Here is a 16880-nt window from a genome sequence, read left to right as displayed (position 1 = left end):
TATACACACACACTCACACACACATACATACACATATGTACACATACATATACAGCGGCATGCAAAGGTTTGGGCACCCCTGGTCAAAATTTCTGTTACTGTGAATAGTTAAGTGAGTATGAGATGAACTGATCTCCAAAATTCACAAAGTTAAAGATTAAACATTCTTTTCAACATTTTAAGCAAGATTAGTGTATTATTTTTGTTTTGTATAACTTCAGAGTGAAAAAAAGGAAAGCAGCACCATGCAAAAGTTTGTGCACACCAAGAGATTTGAGCTCTCAGATAACTTTTACCAAGGTCTCAGACCTTAATTAGCTTGTTAGGGCTAAGGCTTGTTCACAGTCATCATTAGGAAAGGCCAGGTGATGCAAATTTCGAAACTTTATAAAAGCAGTCGGCCTTCCTTATCCACAAGTTCCACATGTGCGAATTCAACCAACTGCGAATTGAGAAAACCCGGAAGTGCTCTTCCAGCACTTGTTGTTCGAGCATTACAAACTTTTTTTTCTTGTCATTATTCCCTAAACAATGCAGTGTAACAACTATATTACATAGCATTTACATTGTATTAGGTATTATAAGAAATCTAGAGATGATTTAAAGTATACAGGAGGATGTGCGTAGATTACCGTGGATCAGGATTTTTAAAAATCGGAAGTTCTCTTACTACGCAAGTCGGAACAGGTACATCCAGTATTATTTAGCGTCAGTTAGTCAAACATTTGTCTTAGTATATAGTATATATTTTACCTTTCTATGCATATAAAACACTTAAGAACGTATGTTTCAGTGCCGGGCTCAGGAAGTTCCCGAGTTCGATCCAGTGACAGACCGCTCCCGAGTGTGGTCTCCACCGTGCCGGGCTGATGTGGAGGATCAAAAACCCAAAACCCAATAATTAAACCGAGTTGCTTAGTAATAATTGTAGCTTTCATTGGGGCAGGGCCTTTCCATTATTCTCACTTTATCCTTTATCCTTTAAAATTGTTCCGATTGTTGACCAACTGTAGCCTAATGCTTTTCCAATGACCGATGTCATTTCACCTCTTTCCGATCGCTTTATTATTTCCACTTTATTTTCAATCGTGAACGTGATTATTTTTGTGAACAGAAACACTGCGGATTCAGAGCTCCGCTGCCAGGTCCTAATGTCCACCGCACTGCGACAGATTAAATCAGGTCTGGGGTTCCGCTGGGTCCTAAGGTCCACCACACTGAGACAGGTTGAATAAGGAACCTGAGCATCCACTTTTTTGGTATCTGCGAGGGGTCCCGGAACCAGTCCTTCGCGGATAAGGAGGACCGACTGTACCGTGACTCCTCAAACCTTGTCCCAACAATCAGCAGCCATGGGCTCCTTTAAGCAGCTGCCTAGCACTCTGAAAATTAAAATAAATGATGCCCACAAAGCAGAAGGCTATAAAAAGATAGCAAAGCGTTTTCAGGTAGCCGTTTCCTCAGTTTGTAATGTAATTAAGAAATGGCAGTTAACGGGAACGGTGGAGGTCAAGTTGAGGTCTGGAAGACCAAGAAAACTTTCCGAGAGAACTGCTCGCAAGGATTGCTAGAAAGGCAAATCAAAACCCCCGTTTGACTGCACAAGACCTTCAAGAAGATTTAGCAGACTCTGGAGTGGTGGTGCACTGTACTACTGTGCAATGACACCTGCACAAATATGGAAGAGTCATGGAAGGGTCATCAGAAGAAAACTGTTCCTGCGTCCTCACTACAAAATTCAGCGTCAGAAGTTTGCAAAGGTACATCTAAACAAGCCTGATGCATTTTGGAAACAAGTCCTGTGGACTGATGAAGTTAAAATAGAACTTTTTGGCTGAAATGAGCAAAGGTATGTTTGGAGAAAAAAAGGTGCAGAAATTCATGAAAAGAACACCTCTCCAACTGTTAAGCATGGGGGTGAATTGATCATGCTTTGGGCTTGTGTTGCACCCAGTGGCACAGGGAACATTTCACTGGTAGAGGGAAGAATGAATTCAATTAAATACCAGCAAATTCCGGAAGCAAACATCACATCGTCTGTAAAAAAGCTGAAAATGAAAAGAGGATGGCTTCTACAACAGGATAATGATCCTAAAGACACCTCAAGAGGTGCAACCTGAAGGTTTTGCCATGGCCTTCACACTCCCCCGACCTAAATAAACATCATCGAAAATCTGTGGATGGACCTCGAAAGAGCAGTGCATGCAAAATGGCCTAAGAATCTCACAGAACCAGAAGCCTTTGCAAAGAAGAATGGGTAAAAATCCCTCAAACAGGAATTGAAAGACTCTTAGCTGGCTACAGAAACGTTTACAAGCTGTGATATTTGCCAAAGGAGGTGTTACTAAGTATTGACCATGCAGGGTGCCCAAACTTTTGCTTCGGGCTGTTTTCCTTTCTTTGTTATGTTGAAACTGTAAAAAATGGAAATAAAAAAGTAATCTTGCTTAAAATATTAAAGAAATGTGTCATCTTTAACTTAATGCCTTTTGGAAATCAGATCATCTTTTACTTGCTTAGCTATTCACAGTAACAGAAACTTTGACCGGGGGTGCCTAAACTTTTGCATGCCACTGGACATATTCCACTTCACATTCCAATATGTCTCTCCATGGCCTCCTCCACTGTCGTGATAAGGCCACACTCAAGTTGGAGGAATAACACCTTATATTTCGTCTAGGTAGCCTCCAACCTGATGCCATTAACATCAATTTCTCAAACTTCCGGTAATGCCCCCCCTCCTTACTGTTTCCCCATCCCTTTTCCCTCTCCCTCCTTATCTCCTTGCCCGCCCATCACCTCTCTTTGGCATTCCTCCCCCTTTTCTTTCTTCCAAGCCTTTCTGTCGTCTCCTATCAGACTCCCTTTCTCCAGCCCTGTATCACTTTCACCAATCAACTGTTCAGCTCTTTACTTCACCCCTCCCAGTTTCACCTCTCACATTGTGTTTCTCTGACCCTTCCCCCACCTTTTAAATCTATAGTCGGCCCTCCTTATCTGCGGGGGATTGCTTCCGGGACCCCCCGCGGATACCAAAATTCGCGGATGCTCAAGTCCCTTATTTAACATGTATCAATTCGTAGGTCTTTAGGCAGTGCAGCTCTAAATCTGCAGTGTTTCTGTTCACAAAAATAATCACGATCGCGATTGAAAATAAGGTGGAAGTAATAACATGATCGGAAAGAGGTGAAACGCCATCGGTCATTGGAAAATCATTAGGCTACAGTCGGTCAAGGATCGGAACAATTTTAATGGAGCATATGAAAGGCCCTGCCCCAATGAAAGCTGTAATTATTACTAAGCAACGCAGTGGTTAAATTATTGAAATACATATGTTTCTTAAGTGTTTTATATGCATAGAAAGGTAAAATATGTACTATATACTAAGATAAACGTTTGACTAACTGATGCTAAATAATAGCGGATGTACCTGTTCCGACTTCAAATCCGTTTAAAGACAGACTCAAGAACACAACTCCTTCATAACCCAGGGACTGCCTGTAGTTTTAAATCATCTCTAGATTACTTATAATACCTAATACAATGTAAATGCTATGTAAATAGTTGGTATACTGTATTGTTTAGGGAATAATAACAAGAAAAAATAGTCTGTACGTGCTTAAACAACGAGTGCTGGAGAAAGAACTTCCGGGTTTTCCTGATCCGCAGTTGGTTGAATCCGCGCGTACGGAATCCACGGATGAGGAGGGTGACTGTACTCATCTCTTTTCTCCAGTCCTGCTGAAGGATCTCGGTCTGAAACGTCGACTATATTCTTTTCCATAGATGCTGACTGGCCTGCTGCATTTGTGTGTTACTAGATCTAATTAGTTAGAGAAATTGGAGAGATAAAGGTTATTCTACTGAATCTCACTCATTCTAACTGTTATGAATGTACCACAGCTCTGAGGGGCCGAAGGGTGCGGGACCAGCCCCCTCCTTCCTGAGAATCGCAAGATCGCTATTAATACGGGTCTTGGGCCCAGGAAATGAGAGACAATGCAACGGATTTGACCATTGTTCTTAGAGATACCTGTGTGAATTGCGACTCTTTACTACGTGCCAGCTCTCAGGGACATGGACATCCTTGGGCAATGTGGGGTGGGGATTGTATCACCCTACCTTGACTGACATCTACAAATCTGCCAGTCACGATAAAAGGGGACAGCAGGAGGCAGTACGCCAGCGACGCACCAGACGGAGACACCATCGCTCATCGCTCCCGTAAGGACGGGAAGCTATTCAGGAGCCACGTGTGATTCGGTTCCCCTAGCTTGGGAAACGAGTGGCTGATAACCCCGAAAAGGATTTCGAACTGACAACGGGGAACTCACGTTCCCGATTCAACGATTTGAGTCCAAAAGGCTGGTAAGTTTATTTTCTCTCTCCAACCCGTGAAAACCCAGCGGTCCCTCAAACGGCTAAAAGCCTTCATGAACTGGCGAGACTTTTATATTTCCATCGGACAATAGTTTTACCCCTAGACAAACGATAGAGCTACTTCTTATTGTTGATTATTACTATACCCGCGCTTTAGATTGAGTATTGACGACGTATATTATCTGAATGTTTGTATTAACCTTACTTTTGTGCCCCTTTATAAATAAAAATGTTTAAAAATAGTACCATCAGACTTCAGCGGACCTTTCTATCTTTGCTGGTAAGTGACCCAGTTACGGGGTTCGTAACATAACTAAAAAGGAATTTGGTTTTCATTTGATATCCAAGACAGAATGTAGGAATTTTGAATTGTTCTAGCTTGTAAATATTTTGTATATATTGCTATTTTTTTAAAAAACAAACTTAGCTCCAGAAGTGTGTGTTTTCTATTCACTGCCTCCTTCTGATACCTAGAGCTTCTAAAGGCCTTCAGCGTGTAATAGTATGTAATTTGATCTTCTCATAAAGAGTGTGGTGACCAGTCACAAGATAAAAGCTGCTTTATACTTGAGCGTTGCATCTACGCCATAGGTACCGCGTACCCTACGCCATAGGGTGACGTGCGCCTCCGCAAAAAAGTAACTCATGTGTCGCGGCGATGCAGACTGCAACAACTGGGATTGGTCTGCTTGGTAGCATCGCATTTCCTCCTATGCATTTCTGGTTGCTTCTTCTCCGCCATGTCTGTACACCGACGTGAAACAGATGAACCAAATTGTCAAATCTACTGCCGACATGCGAAAATGTTTGAAATGCATTTCCTCGTCCATGTCTCTCACGAAGAATCTCAACACAGTGGCATAGAAACCCCACTGCCAACTAGCATTTTGGTGCACACCAACTCATGCTCGCTACGGCATAGAACGGCGCAGAAGTGAAAATTAGTGCTACAGCGTAGCCCGTACACACGAGTATAAATCAGCCTTAAGACAAGCACTACACATGTGTTACAAACAGGCAGGGGTCTTCTCCCCAGAGTGATGAGCAAGCTTTGTTAAAATAAATACTGAGATCATTAAATTGGAGAAAGACACTCTTTGGTCTACCTGAAACTCGGTCTTCCAGTGAGATGGCCGTAAGTGAATGCTGTTGACAGCCAAAGTCCAGGCTACAGGAGGACATGCTGAGGGACACACTGCAGGCTCTGTTAGCGTGAGGCCACAGTTACTGCACATGGAGGGGTTCTGAGACAGGTGAGGAAGCCCTCGAACATTGAAACGGTGTACAATTCCAGGGGCCGCATGGTGCCATGACTTTTTAAAAAAATACAATGACGCTAAGAATGTCACACACACAAAGTACTGGAGAAACTCAGAAGGCCAGACAGCATCTATGGAGGGGAAGAAACAGACAACATTTTGGGCCATGACCTTTCATCAGAACTGGAAAAGAAGGGACAGAAGCCAGAACAAGATGAGGGGAAGGGGGAGGAGTATAAGCTGGCAGGCAATAGGCGAAACCAGGTAAGTTGGTGTGGAAGAGGGGGTGAAGTAAGAAGCTGGAAGGTGATAGGAGCAAGAGTAAACGCTGAAGAAGGAAGAATGTATTTATTTTAGTTATTTCACGATACAAGGCAGAGTAGGCCCTTCCAGCCCTTCGAGCTGTGTCACTCCAACAGCCCCGATTTAACCCTAACCTAACTACAGGACAATTTATAATGTTTATAAATTAACCTACGTGGTACGTACATAGGAAGGAGGGAGAAATTACCGTAAATTAGAGAATCAATGTTCATAACATCAGGTTGGAGGCTACCCAGAATGCAGACTGTATTTATTCTTGTGTATGTATTTCATATTATAAATAAATCTTATACAAAAAAAAGAGATGTATTCACATGGTAGACACCGAACGGGAAGCTCTGGGTGCTCCGGTTTCCTCCCACAATCCAAAGACATACCAGTAGATTAATTAGCAATGTCGACATTTCAGGCCGAGACCTGAGACCCGAAACATCGACATTGCTTCTTCCTATAGATGCTGCCTGGCCTACTGCGTTCCACCAGCATTTTGTGTGTGTTGCTTGAATTTCCAGCATCTGCAGATTTCCTCGTGTTTGCCAGTAGATTAATTGGTCATTGTAAATTGTCCTGGTTAAATATAGGTGTGTTGCTAGGCGACGCAGCTTGTGGGAGCAGAAGGGGCTGTTCCACACTGTAACTTTAAATAAAAATGAATAAAATAAAGCTAAAACCTGTAGAAGTAGGAGATCTGAAGTAAAACAGATAATCTGGAAATGTTTAGATTAGACATAGATGCTGTCTGACCTGCTGCGTTCCACCAGCATTTTGTGTGTGTTGCTTGAATTTCCAGCATCTCCAGATTTCCTCGTGTTTGATGTTTAGGTCATGCAGCTTTTGTACAGAGAAAAACTGATGAGGCACCACGTTGGTCACTAATGAATAAGACAGCGAACTTGGGAAGTTGAAGAAATTTCCTGATAAGCCCAAAGGACCATAAGACATAGGAGCAAAATTAAGCTATTCAACCCATTGAGTCTGCTCCACCATTCCATCATGACTGATTTTCCCTCTCAACACCATTCTCTTGCCTTCTCCCTGTAACTGAACTAATCAAGAATCTATCAACCTCTGCTTTACGTATGGCTTTACACCCAATGGCTTGTCCTCCACAGATTCACCAACTGCTGGCAAAGAAATTCCTCTTCTTCTCTGTTCTGAATATTGAAAGGCCTGGATAGAGTGGATGTGGAGAGCATGTTTCCTGTAGTGGGTGAGTCTAGGACCAGAGGGCACAGCCTCAGGATAGAGGGGCACCATTTCAAAACAGAAATGCGGAGAAACTTCTTTAGCCAAAGGGTGGTGAACTTGTGGAATTTGTTGCCACGTGCAGCTGTGGAGGTGAGGTCATTGGGTGTATTTAAAGCAGAGATTGATAGGTTCTTGACTGGACATGGCATTAAAGGTTATAGGGAGAAGGCTGGGAATTGGGCTTGAGGAGGGAAAAAAAAGGATCAGCCAAGATTGAATGGCAGAGGAGACTCGATGGGCCAAATAGCCTAATTCTGCTCCTATGTCTTATGGTCTTCTAAATGGTCATTCCTCTATTCTGAGGATGTGCCCTCTGGTCATAGACTCACCCACTACAGGAAATATCCTTTCCACATCCACTCTATCCAGGCCTTTCAATATTCAATAGGTTTCAATGAGAATCCTATTCTTCTAAACTCCAGTGAGTACAGGCCCAGAGCCATCAAACACACCTCATATGTTAACCCTTTCATTCCTGGGATCATTCTCATAAACCTCCTCTGGAGCTTTTCCAATGCCAGCACATCCTTTCTTAAATACAGAGCCTAAAATATTCCAAGTACCGTCTAATCAATGCCTTAAAAAGCCTCAGCATTACATCCTTCTGCCTAGAGCACGGGGAATATATGAAACTCTCTTCCTGTAGGGAGGGGCTGATGATAGCAATGCAGTGAAAGGACAGCTGGATAAACATGAGCTGGCTGGGGTGTTAAAGGGTGAGAGCATAAACAGCTGCAGGGTTCAGATTTGCCTGCTATAGAGCAGGAAAAAACTGCTACTGTGTCAGGATAGGGGGATAGAGACATTTAAAAAAAATATTTTAAGTGTCTGTAGAAAAGCAATGGGATTGAGGGGAAAGAGGGGTCCTTAGATTCAGCGGTAGAGGAAACTCAGGTTGTTTGTTGGTTTATTAGAACATGTGCACAGTATAAAGACACCCTTCTTTGTGAGTCATTGCTGGGGGATTATGTTACAGTCCGCCCTCCTTATCCACGAATTCCGCATGCGCGAATACAACCAACCGCGAGTCACGAAAACCCGGAAGTGCTCTTCCAGCACTTGTTGTTCGAGCATGTACAGACTTTTTTTTCTTGTCATTATTCTCTAAACAATGCAGTATAACAACTATTTTACATAGCATTTACATTGTATTAGGTATTATAAGAAATCTAGAGATGATTTAAAGTATACAGGAGGATGTGCGTGGGTTATCGTGGATCAAGATCGGAAAAAAATCGGAAGTTCTCTAACTAAGTAAGTCGGAACAGGTACATCCGGTATTATTTAGCATCAGTTAGTCAAATGTTTGTCTTAGTATATAGTATATATTTTACCGTTCTATGCATATAAAACACTTAAGAACTTATGTTTCAGCGCTGGGCTTGGGAACGGAATATCCCGAGTTCGATCCAGTGACAGATCGCTCTCGAGTGCGCTCTCCACCATGCCGGGTTGATGTGGAGGATCAAAAACCCAAAACCCAATAATTAAACCACTGCGTTGCTTAGTAATAATTGTAGCTTTCATCGGGGCAGAGCCTTTCACATGCTCCATTATTCTCACTTTATCCTTTAAAATTGTTCCAATCGTTGACCGACTGTAGCCTAATGCTTTTCCAATGACCGATGGCATTTCACCTCTTTCCGATAGCTTTATTATTTCCACTTGTTTTCAATTGTGATCGTGATTATTTTTGTGAACAGAAACACTGCGCATTCAGATCTCTGCCGCCGGGTCCTAATGTCCACCGCACTGAGACAGGTTAAATAAGGTCTGGGGTTCCGTGGGGTCCTAAGGTCCACTGCATTGAGACAGGTCGAATGAGGGACTTGAGCATCTGCGAATTTTGGTATCCGCGAGGGGTCCCGGAACCAATCCCTCGCGGATAAGGAGGGCGGACTGTATTTTATTTTGGAGATGCAACATGGTAAAGGCTCTACTGACCCAACGAGCCCATATTGCCCAATTACACCCATGTGGACAATTAACCTATTAACTTCTATATCTAGGATTGTGGGAGAAAACTGGAGCATCCAGAGAAAAGCCACACAGTCATGGGGATAATTTATAAACTCCTTACAGACAACGGCAGAAAGTGAACCTGTGTCACTGGTGCTGTAATAGTGTTATGCTAATCACTATGCTACTGTGCCGCCCTCACTATTGCTTAGAACAATACCACTTTTCCAGTATAAAACTCCTCTTTTATTGTGTGCAGGACCACATGTTAAAAACAGAGTTGAACAATTAACATTAAAACTAGGTACATTCTTTGACTTTCCCCAGTTATTTTTAGAAACAAAGCAACACAGAAAACCTACAGCACAGTACAGGCCCTTCGGCCCACAAAGTTGAGCCAAACATGTCCCTACCTCAGAAACTATTAGGCTTACCCATAAGTCCTCTTTTTTTTAGCCATTATAAACTTTATTCATAAAAAGGGATTATTTACAAGAATGAACTGTGCAATGCCTTTTTGTTCTGATATTCAAAGACAACATGCTACATACTGGGCTGCCATGGTAGCACAGTGGTTAGCGTGACACTAATTATGTCTCGAGGTGTTGGAGTTCGTAGTTCAATTCCGATGTCCTCTGTAAGGAGGATTGATGCAGTATAACAACTATTTTACATAGCATTTACATTGTATTAGGTATTATAAGAAATCTAGAGATGATTTAAAGTATACAGGAGGATGTGCGTGGGTTATCGTGGATCAAGATCGGAAAAAAATCGGAAGTTCTCTTTAAGTAAGTCGGAACAGGTACATCCGGTATTATTTAGCATCAGTTAGTCAAATGTTTGTCTTAGTATATAGTATATATTTTACCTTTCTATGCATATAAAACACTTAAGAACTTATGTTTCAGCGCTGGGCTTGGGAACGGAATATCCCGAGTATCCCAAATATCAACTCTGTTTTTAACATGCGGTCCTGCACACAATAAAAGAGGAGTTTTATACTGGAAAAGTGGTATTGTTCTAAGCAATAGTGAGGGCGGCACAGTAGCCTAGTGATTAGCATAACACTATTACAGCACCAGTGACACAGGTTCACTTTCTGCCGTTGTCTGTAAGGAGTTTATAAATTATCCCCATGACTGTGTGGCTTTTCTCTGGATGCTCCAGTTTTCTCCCACAATCCTAGATATAGAAGTTACCATTGAATTTTTTGAAGAAGTTACGAGGAATGTTGACGAGGGTAAGGCAGTGGATGTAGTCTATATGGACTTCAGCAAGGCCTCTGACAAAGTTCCACATGGAAGGTTAGTTAAGAAGGTTCAGTCATTAGGTATTAATGCTGAGTAATAAAATGGATTCAACAGTGGCTAGATGGGAGATGCCAGAGAGTAGTGGTGGATAATTGTTTATCGGGATGGAGGCCGGTGACTAGCGGGGTGCCTCACGGATCTGTTTTGGGCCCAATGTTGTTTGTAATATACATAAATGATCTGGATGATGGGGTGGTAAATTGGATTAGTAAGTATGCCGATGATACTAAGGTAGGAGGTGTTGTGGATAATGAGGTGGGTTTTCAAAGCTTGCAGGGAGATTTATGCCGGTTAGAAGAATGGGCTGAACGTTGGCAGATGGAGTTTAATGCTGAGAAGTGTGAGGTTCTACATTTTGGCAGGAATAATCCAAATAGAACATACAGGGTAAATGGTAGGGCATTGAGGAATGCAGTGGAACAGAGAGATCTAGGAATAACAGTGCATAGTTCCCTGAAGGTGGAGTCTCATGTAGATAGGGTGGTGAAGAAGGCTTTTGGAACGCTGGCCTTTATAAATCAGAGCATTGAGTACAGAAGTTGGGATGTAATGTTAAAATTGTACAAGGCATTGGTAAGGCCAAATTTGGAATATTGTGTACAGTTCTGGTCACCGAATTATAGGAATGATATCAATAAATTAGAGAGAGTGCAGAGACGATTTACTAGGATGTTACCTGGGTTTCAGCACTTAAGTTACAGCGAAAGGTTGAACAAGTTAGGTCTCTATTCATTGGAGCGTAGAAGGTTGAGGGGGGATTTGATCGAGGTATTTAAAATTTTGAGAGGGATAGATAGAGTTGACGTGAATAGGCTGTTTCCATTGAGAGTAGGGGAGATTCAAATGAGAGGACATGATTTGAGAGTTAGGGGGCAAAAGTTTAAGGGAAACACGAGGGGGTATTTCTTTACTCAGAGAGTGATAGCTGTGTGGAATGAGCTTCCTGTAGAAGTAGTAGAGGCCAGTTCAGTTGTGTCATTTAAGGTAAAATTGGATAGGTATATGGACAGGAAAGGAGTAGAGGGTTATGAGCTGAGTGCAGGTAGGTGGGACTAGGTGAGATTAAGAGTTCGGCACGGACTAGGAGGGCCGAGATGGCCTGTTTCCGTGCTGTGATTGTTATATGTTATATATGGTTATATGGTAAGAAAGTTTGCATGGATTTCTTTCGGGTGCTCCTGTTTCCTCCCACAGTCCAAAGATATACAAGTTAGAGGGTAAATTAGTCATTGTAAACTGTCGTGTGATTAGGCTAGGGTTAAATAGGTGGGTTGCTGGGCGGCGAGAATCGGTGGGATGGATGGATAGAGTTCCATTATATTGTCCTAACCAATAGCACCACTGCCACTCACTTGGTCCTCTGGGGTGGTTCACTACTACAATAATTGAGGGGCTTCTTCCCCCAACCAGGCCCCTCCCTCTCCAGTAGGAGAAAAACCCGACACTGTGGTCCTCCCCCAATGAGCCTTGTGGTGGTTGCACCAAGCTTCAGTGCATCCCTCAGCACATACTCTTGCAGCCTGGAACGCGCCAGTCGGCAGCATTCCCCTACAGTCATCTCAATGTGCTGGTATTCAAACAAGTTTTTGGCCGAACCAAAGATAACCTGAAACATTAAGTCAGTTTCTCTCGCTCTACAAACGCTGATCCAGATTTACAGAGCATTCCTAGTACATTAAGAGCTTTATGCTACAAGGCTGTAGTGAGATAAAATGGGAATCTTCAGAGTAATACATAACCCAGACAACCTCCTCTTCAGCCACTAAGAGGCCACTCTTGGGTTGGGGAGCAACACACATTCCGTTTTAGGTAGTTTACAACCTGATGGCATGAACATCGATTTCTCTGACGTTGCCATTCTCATCATGGCAAAAGAGGAGGCCATGGACTGTTGAATGGAAATGGTTGGCCACCAGGAAATTTCACTTTTGGTGGATGGAGTGGAGGTGCTCAACAAAACAGTCCCCAATTTAATTTGTGTCTCATCAATGTAGAAGAGGCTGCATCGGGAGTACCAGACACAATAGATGATCCATCAGATTCGCTTGCGAAGTATTGCCTCACCTGAAAGGACTGTTTGGGCCCTGAATGGGTATAAGGAGGAGGTACATCTGCAGCTGTAGCATTTCTGTCACTTGAATGGATATGTGCCAGGAGGAAGATTAGTGGGAAGGGATGAATGGACAAGGGAGTCATGGTGGGAGCACTCCCTGCAGAAAGTAGAGGGGGCTGTAGTAGGGAGGGAAAGATATGCTTGGTGGTCAGATCCCTTCCTCTCCAGTCCTGATGAAAGATCTCGGCGCAAAATGTCGACTGTTTATTCTTCTCCCTAGATGCCACCTAACCTGCTGAGTTCCTCCAGCATTCTGTCACCAGATAGCTTGTACTATACCCTACAATATTTAATTTATGTACTTTACTTTTTCTATGCTTAATTCATTTATAGATTTAATTCATGCTTTCCTAAATTATTGTGTATTACATGTATGTTATGTGTACTACTGTGCTTTACACCCTGGTCCGGAGAAACGTTGTCTTGTTTGGCGGTATACATGTATATAGTTGAATGACAATAAAAGTGACTTGCCTTGATTTTGTATGTGGGGCTGGGCAAAGACTGTTTTTTCTTTCATGTATAATTAGTGTAATTCTAAATGACAGACATCAATCTGACCATTGAGATGAGAGATGATTGAAGAGATATCTCTCTATTAGAAGAATTTGGAAAGACATTTCCTGCATTTCAGCAGCTAAACACTTTGAAGCTCTTGATAATCAAATCCCAGCTCCTGGTGTTTCCGATAAACAGATCTTTTACAAACATTAATTGTAATGAGATTAAATACAAACATCCTGATTAAATGATTGTGCTGGCCTTTTAAGCAAAGAGTAGACATAATGGTTAGAAAATTCAGGTCTGTTCTAGAGATTAAATCAAGCTTCAGTTCACTGGCCTCTGTTTGAGATGAATCCCATACTCCTTATACGACCTTAAAACCTAGGAGCAGCATTAGGCCATTTGGCCCATTGAGTCTGTACCACCATTCTATCATGGCTTATTTATATTCCCTCTCAAATCCTTCTCCCCATAACTTTGATGCCCTTACTAATCAAGAACCTATCAACCTCTGTCTTAAATATAGCCAATAATTTATGCTCAGGAACAAGCCTGTGTTGGACAATATCTCAGGGTTCAGACAATTGGATTGCAACAATAAACCTGCATGGTATATGATCTAGATATTGTAACATAACATCTTGACAAACAACACTGCCGCTCCTCAAGAATGTGTGCTTAGCCCACTGCTCTACTCTCTCTACATCCATGACTATGTGGCTAGGCACCACTCAAATATATACCATATATAAGCATATATAACAATCACAGCACGGAAACAGGCCATTCCGGCCCTCCTAGTCCGTGCCGAACTCTTAATCTCACCTAGTCCCACCTACCCGCACTCAGCCCATAACCCTCCACTCCTTTCTTTGTCAAAGGCCTTGGTAGATCTATAAATTTACCAATGGCACAACTATTGTTGGTAGAATTTCAGATGTGACAAAGAGGTGTATGAGAGTGAGACAGATCAGCTGGTTGAGTGGTATCACAACAACAACCATGCACTCAACGTCATTAAGACTAAGGAATTCATTGTGGACTTCAGGAAGGATAAGATGAGTGAACACACACCAGTCTTTATTGAGATATCAGAAATGGAAAGAATGAACAGTTTCAATTTTCTGGGTATCAGCATCTCTGAGAACGTATCAGGCCCCAACATATTGATATAACTACATAGAAGGCACAACAGCAACTATAGTTTCTTAAGAGTCTGGGGAGAATTGATGTGTTACCAACAATAGAAGTACCGTGGAGATCATTCTAACTGGTTGTGTGTCTGGTATGGTGGCCACTGCACAAGAGCAGAAAAAAGCTGCAGAGGATTGTAAACTCTGCCAGCTCTATCTTGGACACTATCCTCCCCAACATTGAGGACAACTTCAAAAGGCAATGCCTGAAAAAGGGGGACCCATCATGAAGAAACCCTTCATCCAGGACATGCTCTCTTCTTATTGCCACCATCAATAAGGGGGTACGGGAGCCTGAAAACACACTCAATTTCAGGGACAGCTTCTTTCCCTCCAGCATCAGATTTCTGAATGGACAAGGAACCCATGAACACTACCTCACCATTGTTTTCCTTTCTTTTTGTATTACTTATTTAATTTAACTTTTATATGTATATATATTTAATTTATAGATTTTATTATGTATTGCAATGTACTGCTGCTGCAAAACAATAAACTTCATGACATTTGCCAGTGATATTAAACCTGATCCTGTACATCCATCTTTGTATTCAAAGTGCTTTCACAGTTAGACCATAAGACAGAGGAGCAGAATTAGGGCATTTGGTCCATCAAGTCTGCTCTGCTATTGAATCATAGTCATTAAATCACATTACCTTGTTCGAAACATTATCCTACAGTGAAACATGATTATCCTACAGAAGGAGCATCCATGATTGAATGGCACGTTCCAAGGTGTAGGACAACATACTGAAGGGTTACTGTAGGGTGTTGCAGCCACTACAGAGAGGTTTAAGTGCATTTAAAACCCATAAGATCATAACGTAGTGTCTGCTCAGCCATCTAATCATGGCTGATTTATTATCCCTCCCAACCCATTCTCCTGCCTTCTCCCTGTAATCTTTGACACCCTGACTAATCAAGAACCTATCAATCTCCACTTTAAACATACCCAGTGACTTGGCCTCCACAGCCATCTGTGGCAATGAATTACCCAGATTCACCTGGCTAAAGAAATTCTTCCTCATCTCTTCTAAAGGGACATCCATGTATTCTGGGGCTGTGCCCTCTGGTCTGGACTCTCCAACTAATGGAAATAGCCTCGTCACATCCATTCTATCCAGGCCTTTCAATATTCACTAGGTTTCAATATGATCCCCATTCCATTCTTCTAAATTTCAGTGAGTATAGGCCCACAGCCATCAAATGTTCCTTGTTTATTAACCCTGTCATTCCCAAGATAATTCTTGTGAACCTCCTACAGATACTCTCCAATACCAGAGAGGAAGAGTGATACACAGCAACAGTGCCACATCAAACAGGTTTATATTTAACACATGTTTGGTGATACAACAGAGTAAGTTTATAGTAAAACTCAACGTAGTTTCTGTTGTGGCTGAGTTTTAAAGTTTGAGGAACTACAGGGAAATCTCTTCCAATAACCGAAAATTTATTCTTCAAACAATCTTTCTAAAATTAAATTAGACATTTATTTCAATTTTCCATTTTCACTTATGAGATAGAACGTTCATCCACTGAGTCTATGCCAGCTCACTCAGCGATCTAATTCTCCATTTAATTTCCTCCTGTAACCTGCTCTCCTGACATTCCCATCAAGTCCTACCCCCAAACTGTCACGACCACACACTAGGGACAGTTTAGAGTGGTTGATTTAACCTGGATGTGGGAGAAAACTGGAGCACGCGGGGAAACCCACACAGCCACAGGAATGTGCAAACTCCACTCAGATAGTGCTGGAGATTGAGATCAAACCCCGGTCTCTGGGACTGTGCTCCACTAAATGTGACACCGCGAAAAATCCAGATAATGTGCAACACGTCTCATCTGGAGATTTTGCAGATATTAGAAATCTTGAACAATACACCCAAAATACCGGAGGAACTCAGCAGGTCATGCAGCATCTATGAAAATGAATAAACAGTTGATGTTTCGGGGTGAGACACCTCATCAGGATTGTTTATTCCACAGAACATTAACCACAGAAACAGGCCTTCTGGCCCTTCTTGGCTGTGCCAAACCATTTTTCTGCCTAGCCCCACTGACCTGCACCTGGACCATATCCCTCCATACCCTTCTCATCCATGTACCTGTCCAAGTTTTTCTTAAATGTTAAAAGTGAGCCCACATTTACCACTTCATCTGGCAGCTCATTCCACACTCCCACCATTCTCTGTGTGAAGAAGCCCCCCCCCCAATGTTCCCTTTAAACTTTTCCCCCTTCACCCTTAACCCATGATCTGGTTTTTTTTTTCTCTCCCTTAGCCTCAGTGGAAAAAGCCTGCTTGCATTCACTCTATCTATACCCATCATAATTTTATATACCTCTATCAAATCTCCCCTCATTCTTCTACGCTCCAGGGAATAAAGTCCTAACCTATTCAAACTTTCTCTGTAACTCAGTTTCTCAAGTCCCAGCAACATCCTTGTAAACCTTCTCTGCACTCTTTCAACCTTATTAATATCCTTCAACCTTATTAATATCCTTCCTGTAATTTGGTTACCAAAACTGCAAACAATACTCCAAATTCTGCCTCACCAATGCCTTATACAACCTCACCATAACATT

General features: G+C 42.3%; 1 protein-coding gene across 1 annotated transcript in view; it reads right to left on the bottom strand.

Moving 5' to 3' along the window:
- The window catches only part of mgat4b (alpha-1,3-mannosyl-glycoprotein 4-beta-N-acetylglucosaminyltransferase B), a 275855-nt gene that overhangs the window by 120454 nt on the left and 138521 nt on the right, over positions 1 to 16880 (bottom strand). The window lies entirely within an intron of this gene.

The sequence above is a fragment of the Hemitrygon akajei genome, chromosome 15, assembly GCF_048418815.1.
Source record: "Hemitrygon akajei chromosome 15, sHemAka1.3, whole genome shotgun sequence".
NCBI classification, from domain to species: Eukaryota; Metazoa; Chordata; class Chondrichthyes; order Myliobatiformes; family Dasyatidae; genus Hemitrygon; species Hemitrygon akajei.
Note: the sequence above shows the minus strand (reverse complement) of the source record. Positions and strands in the feature narration are given on the sequence as shown.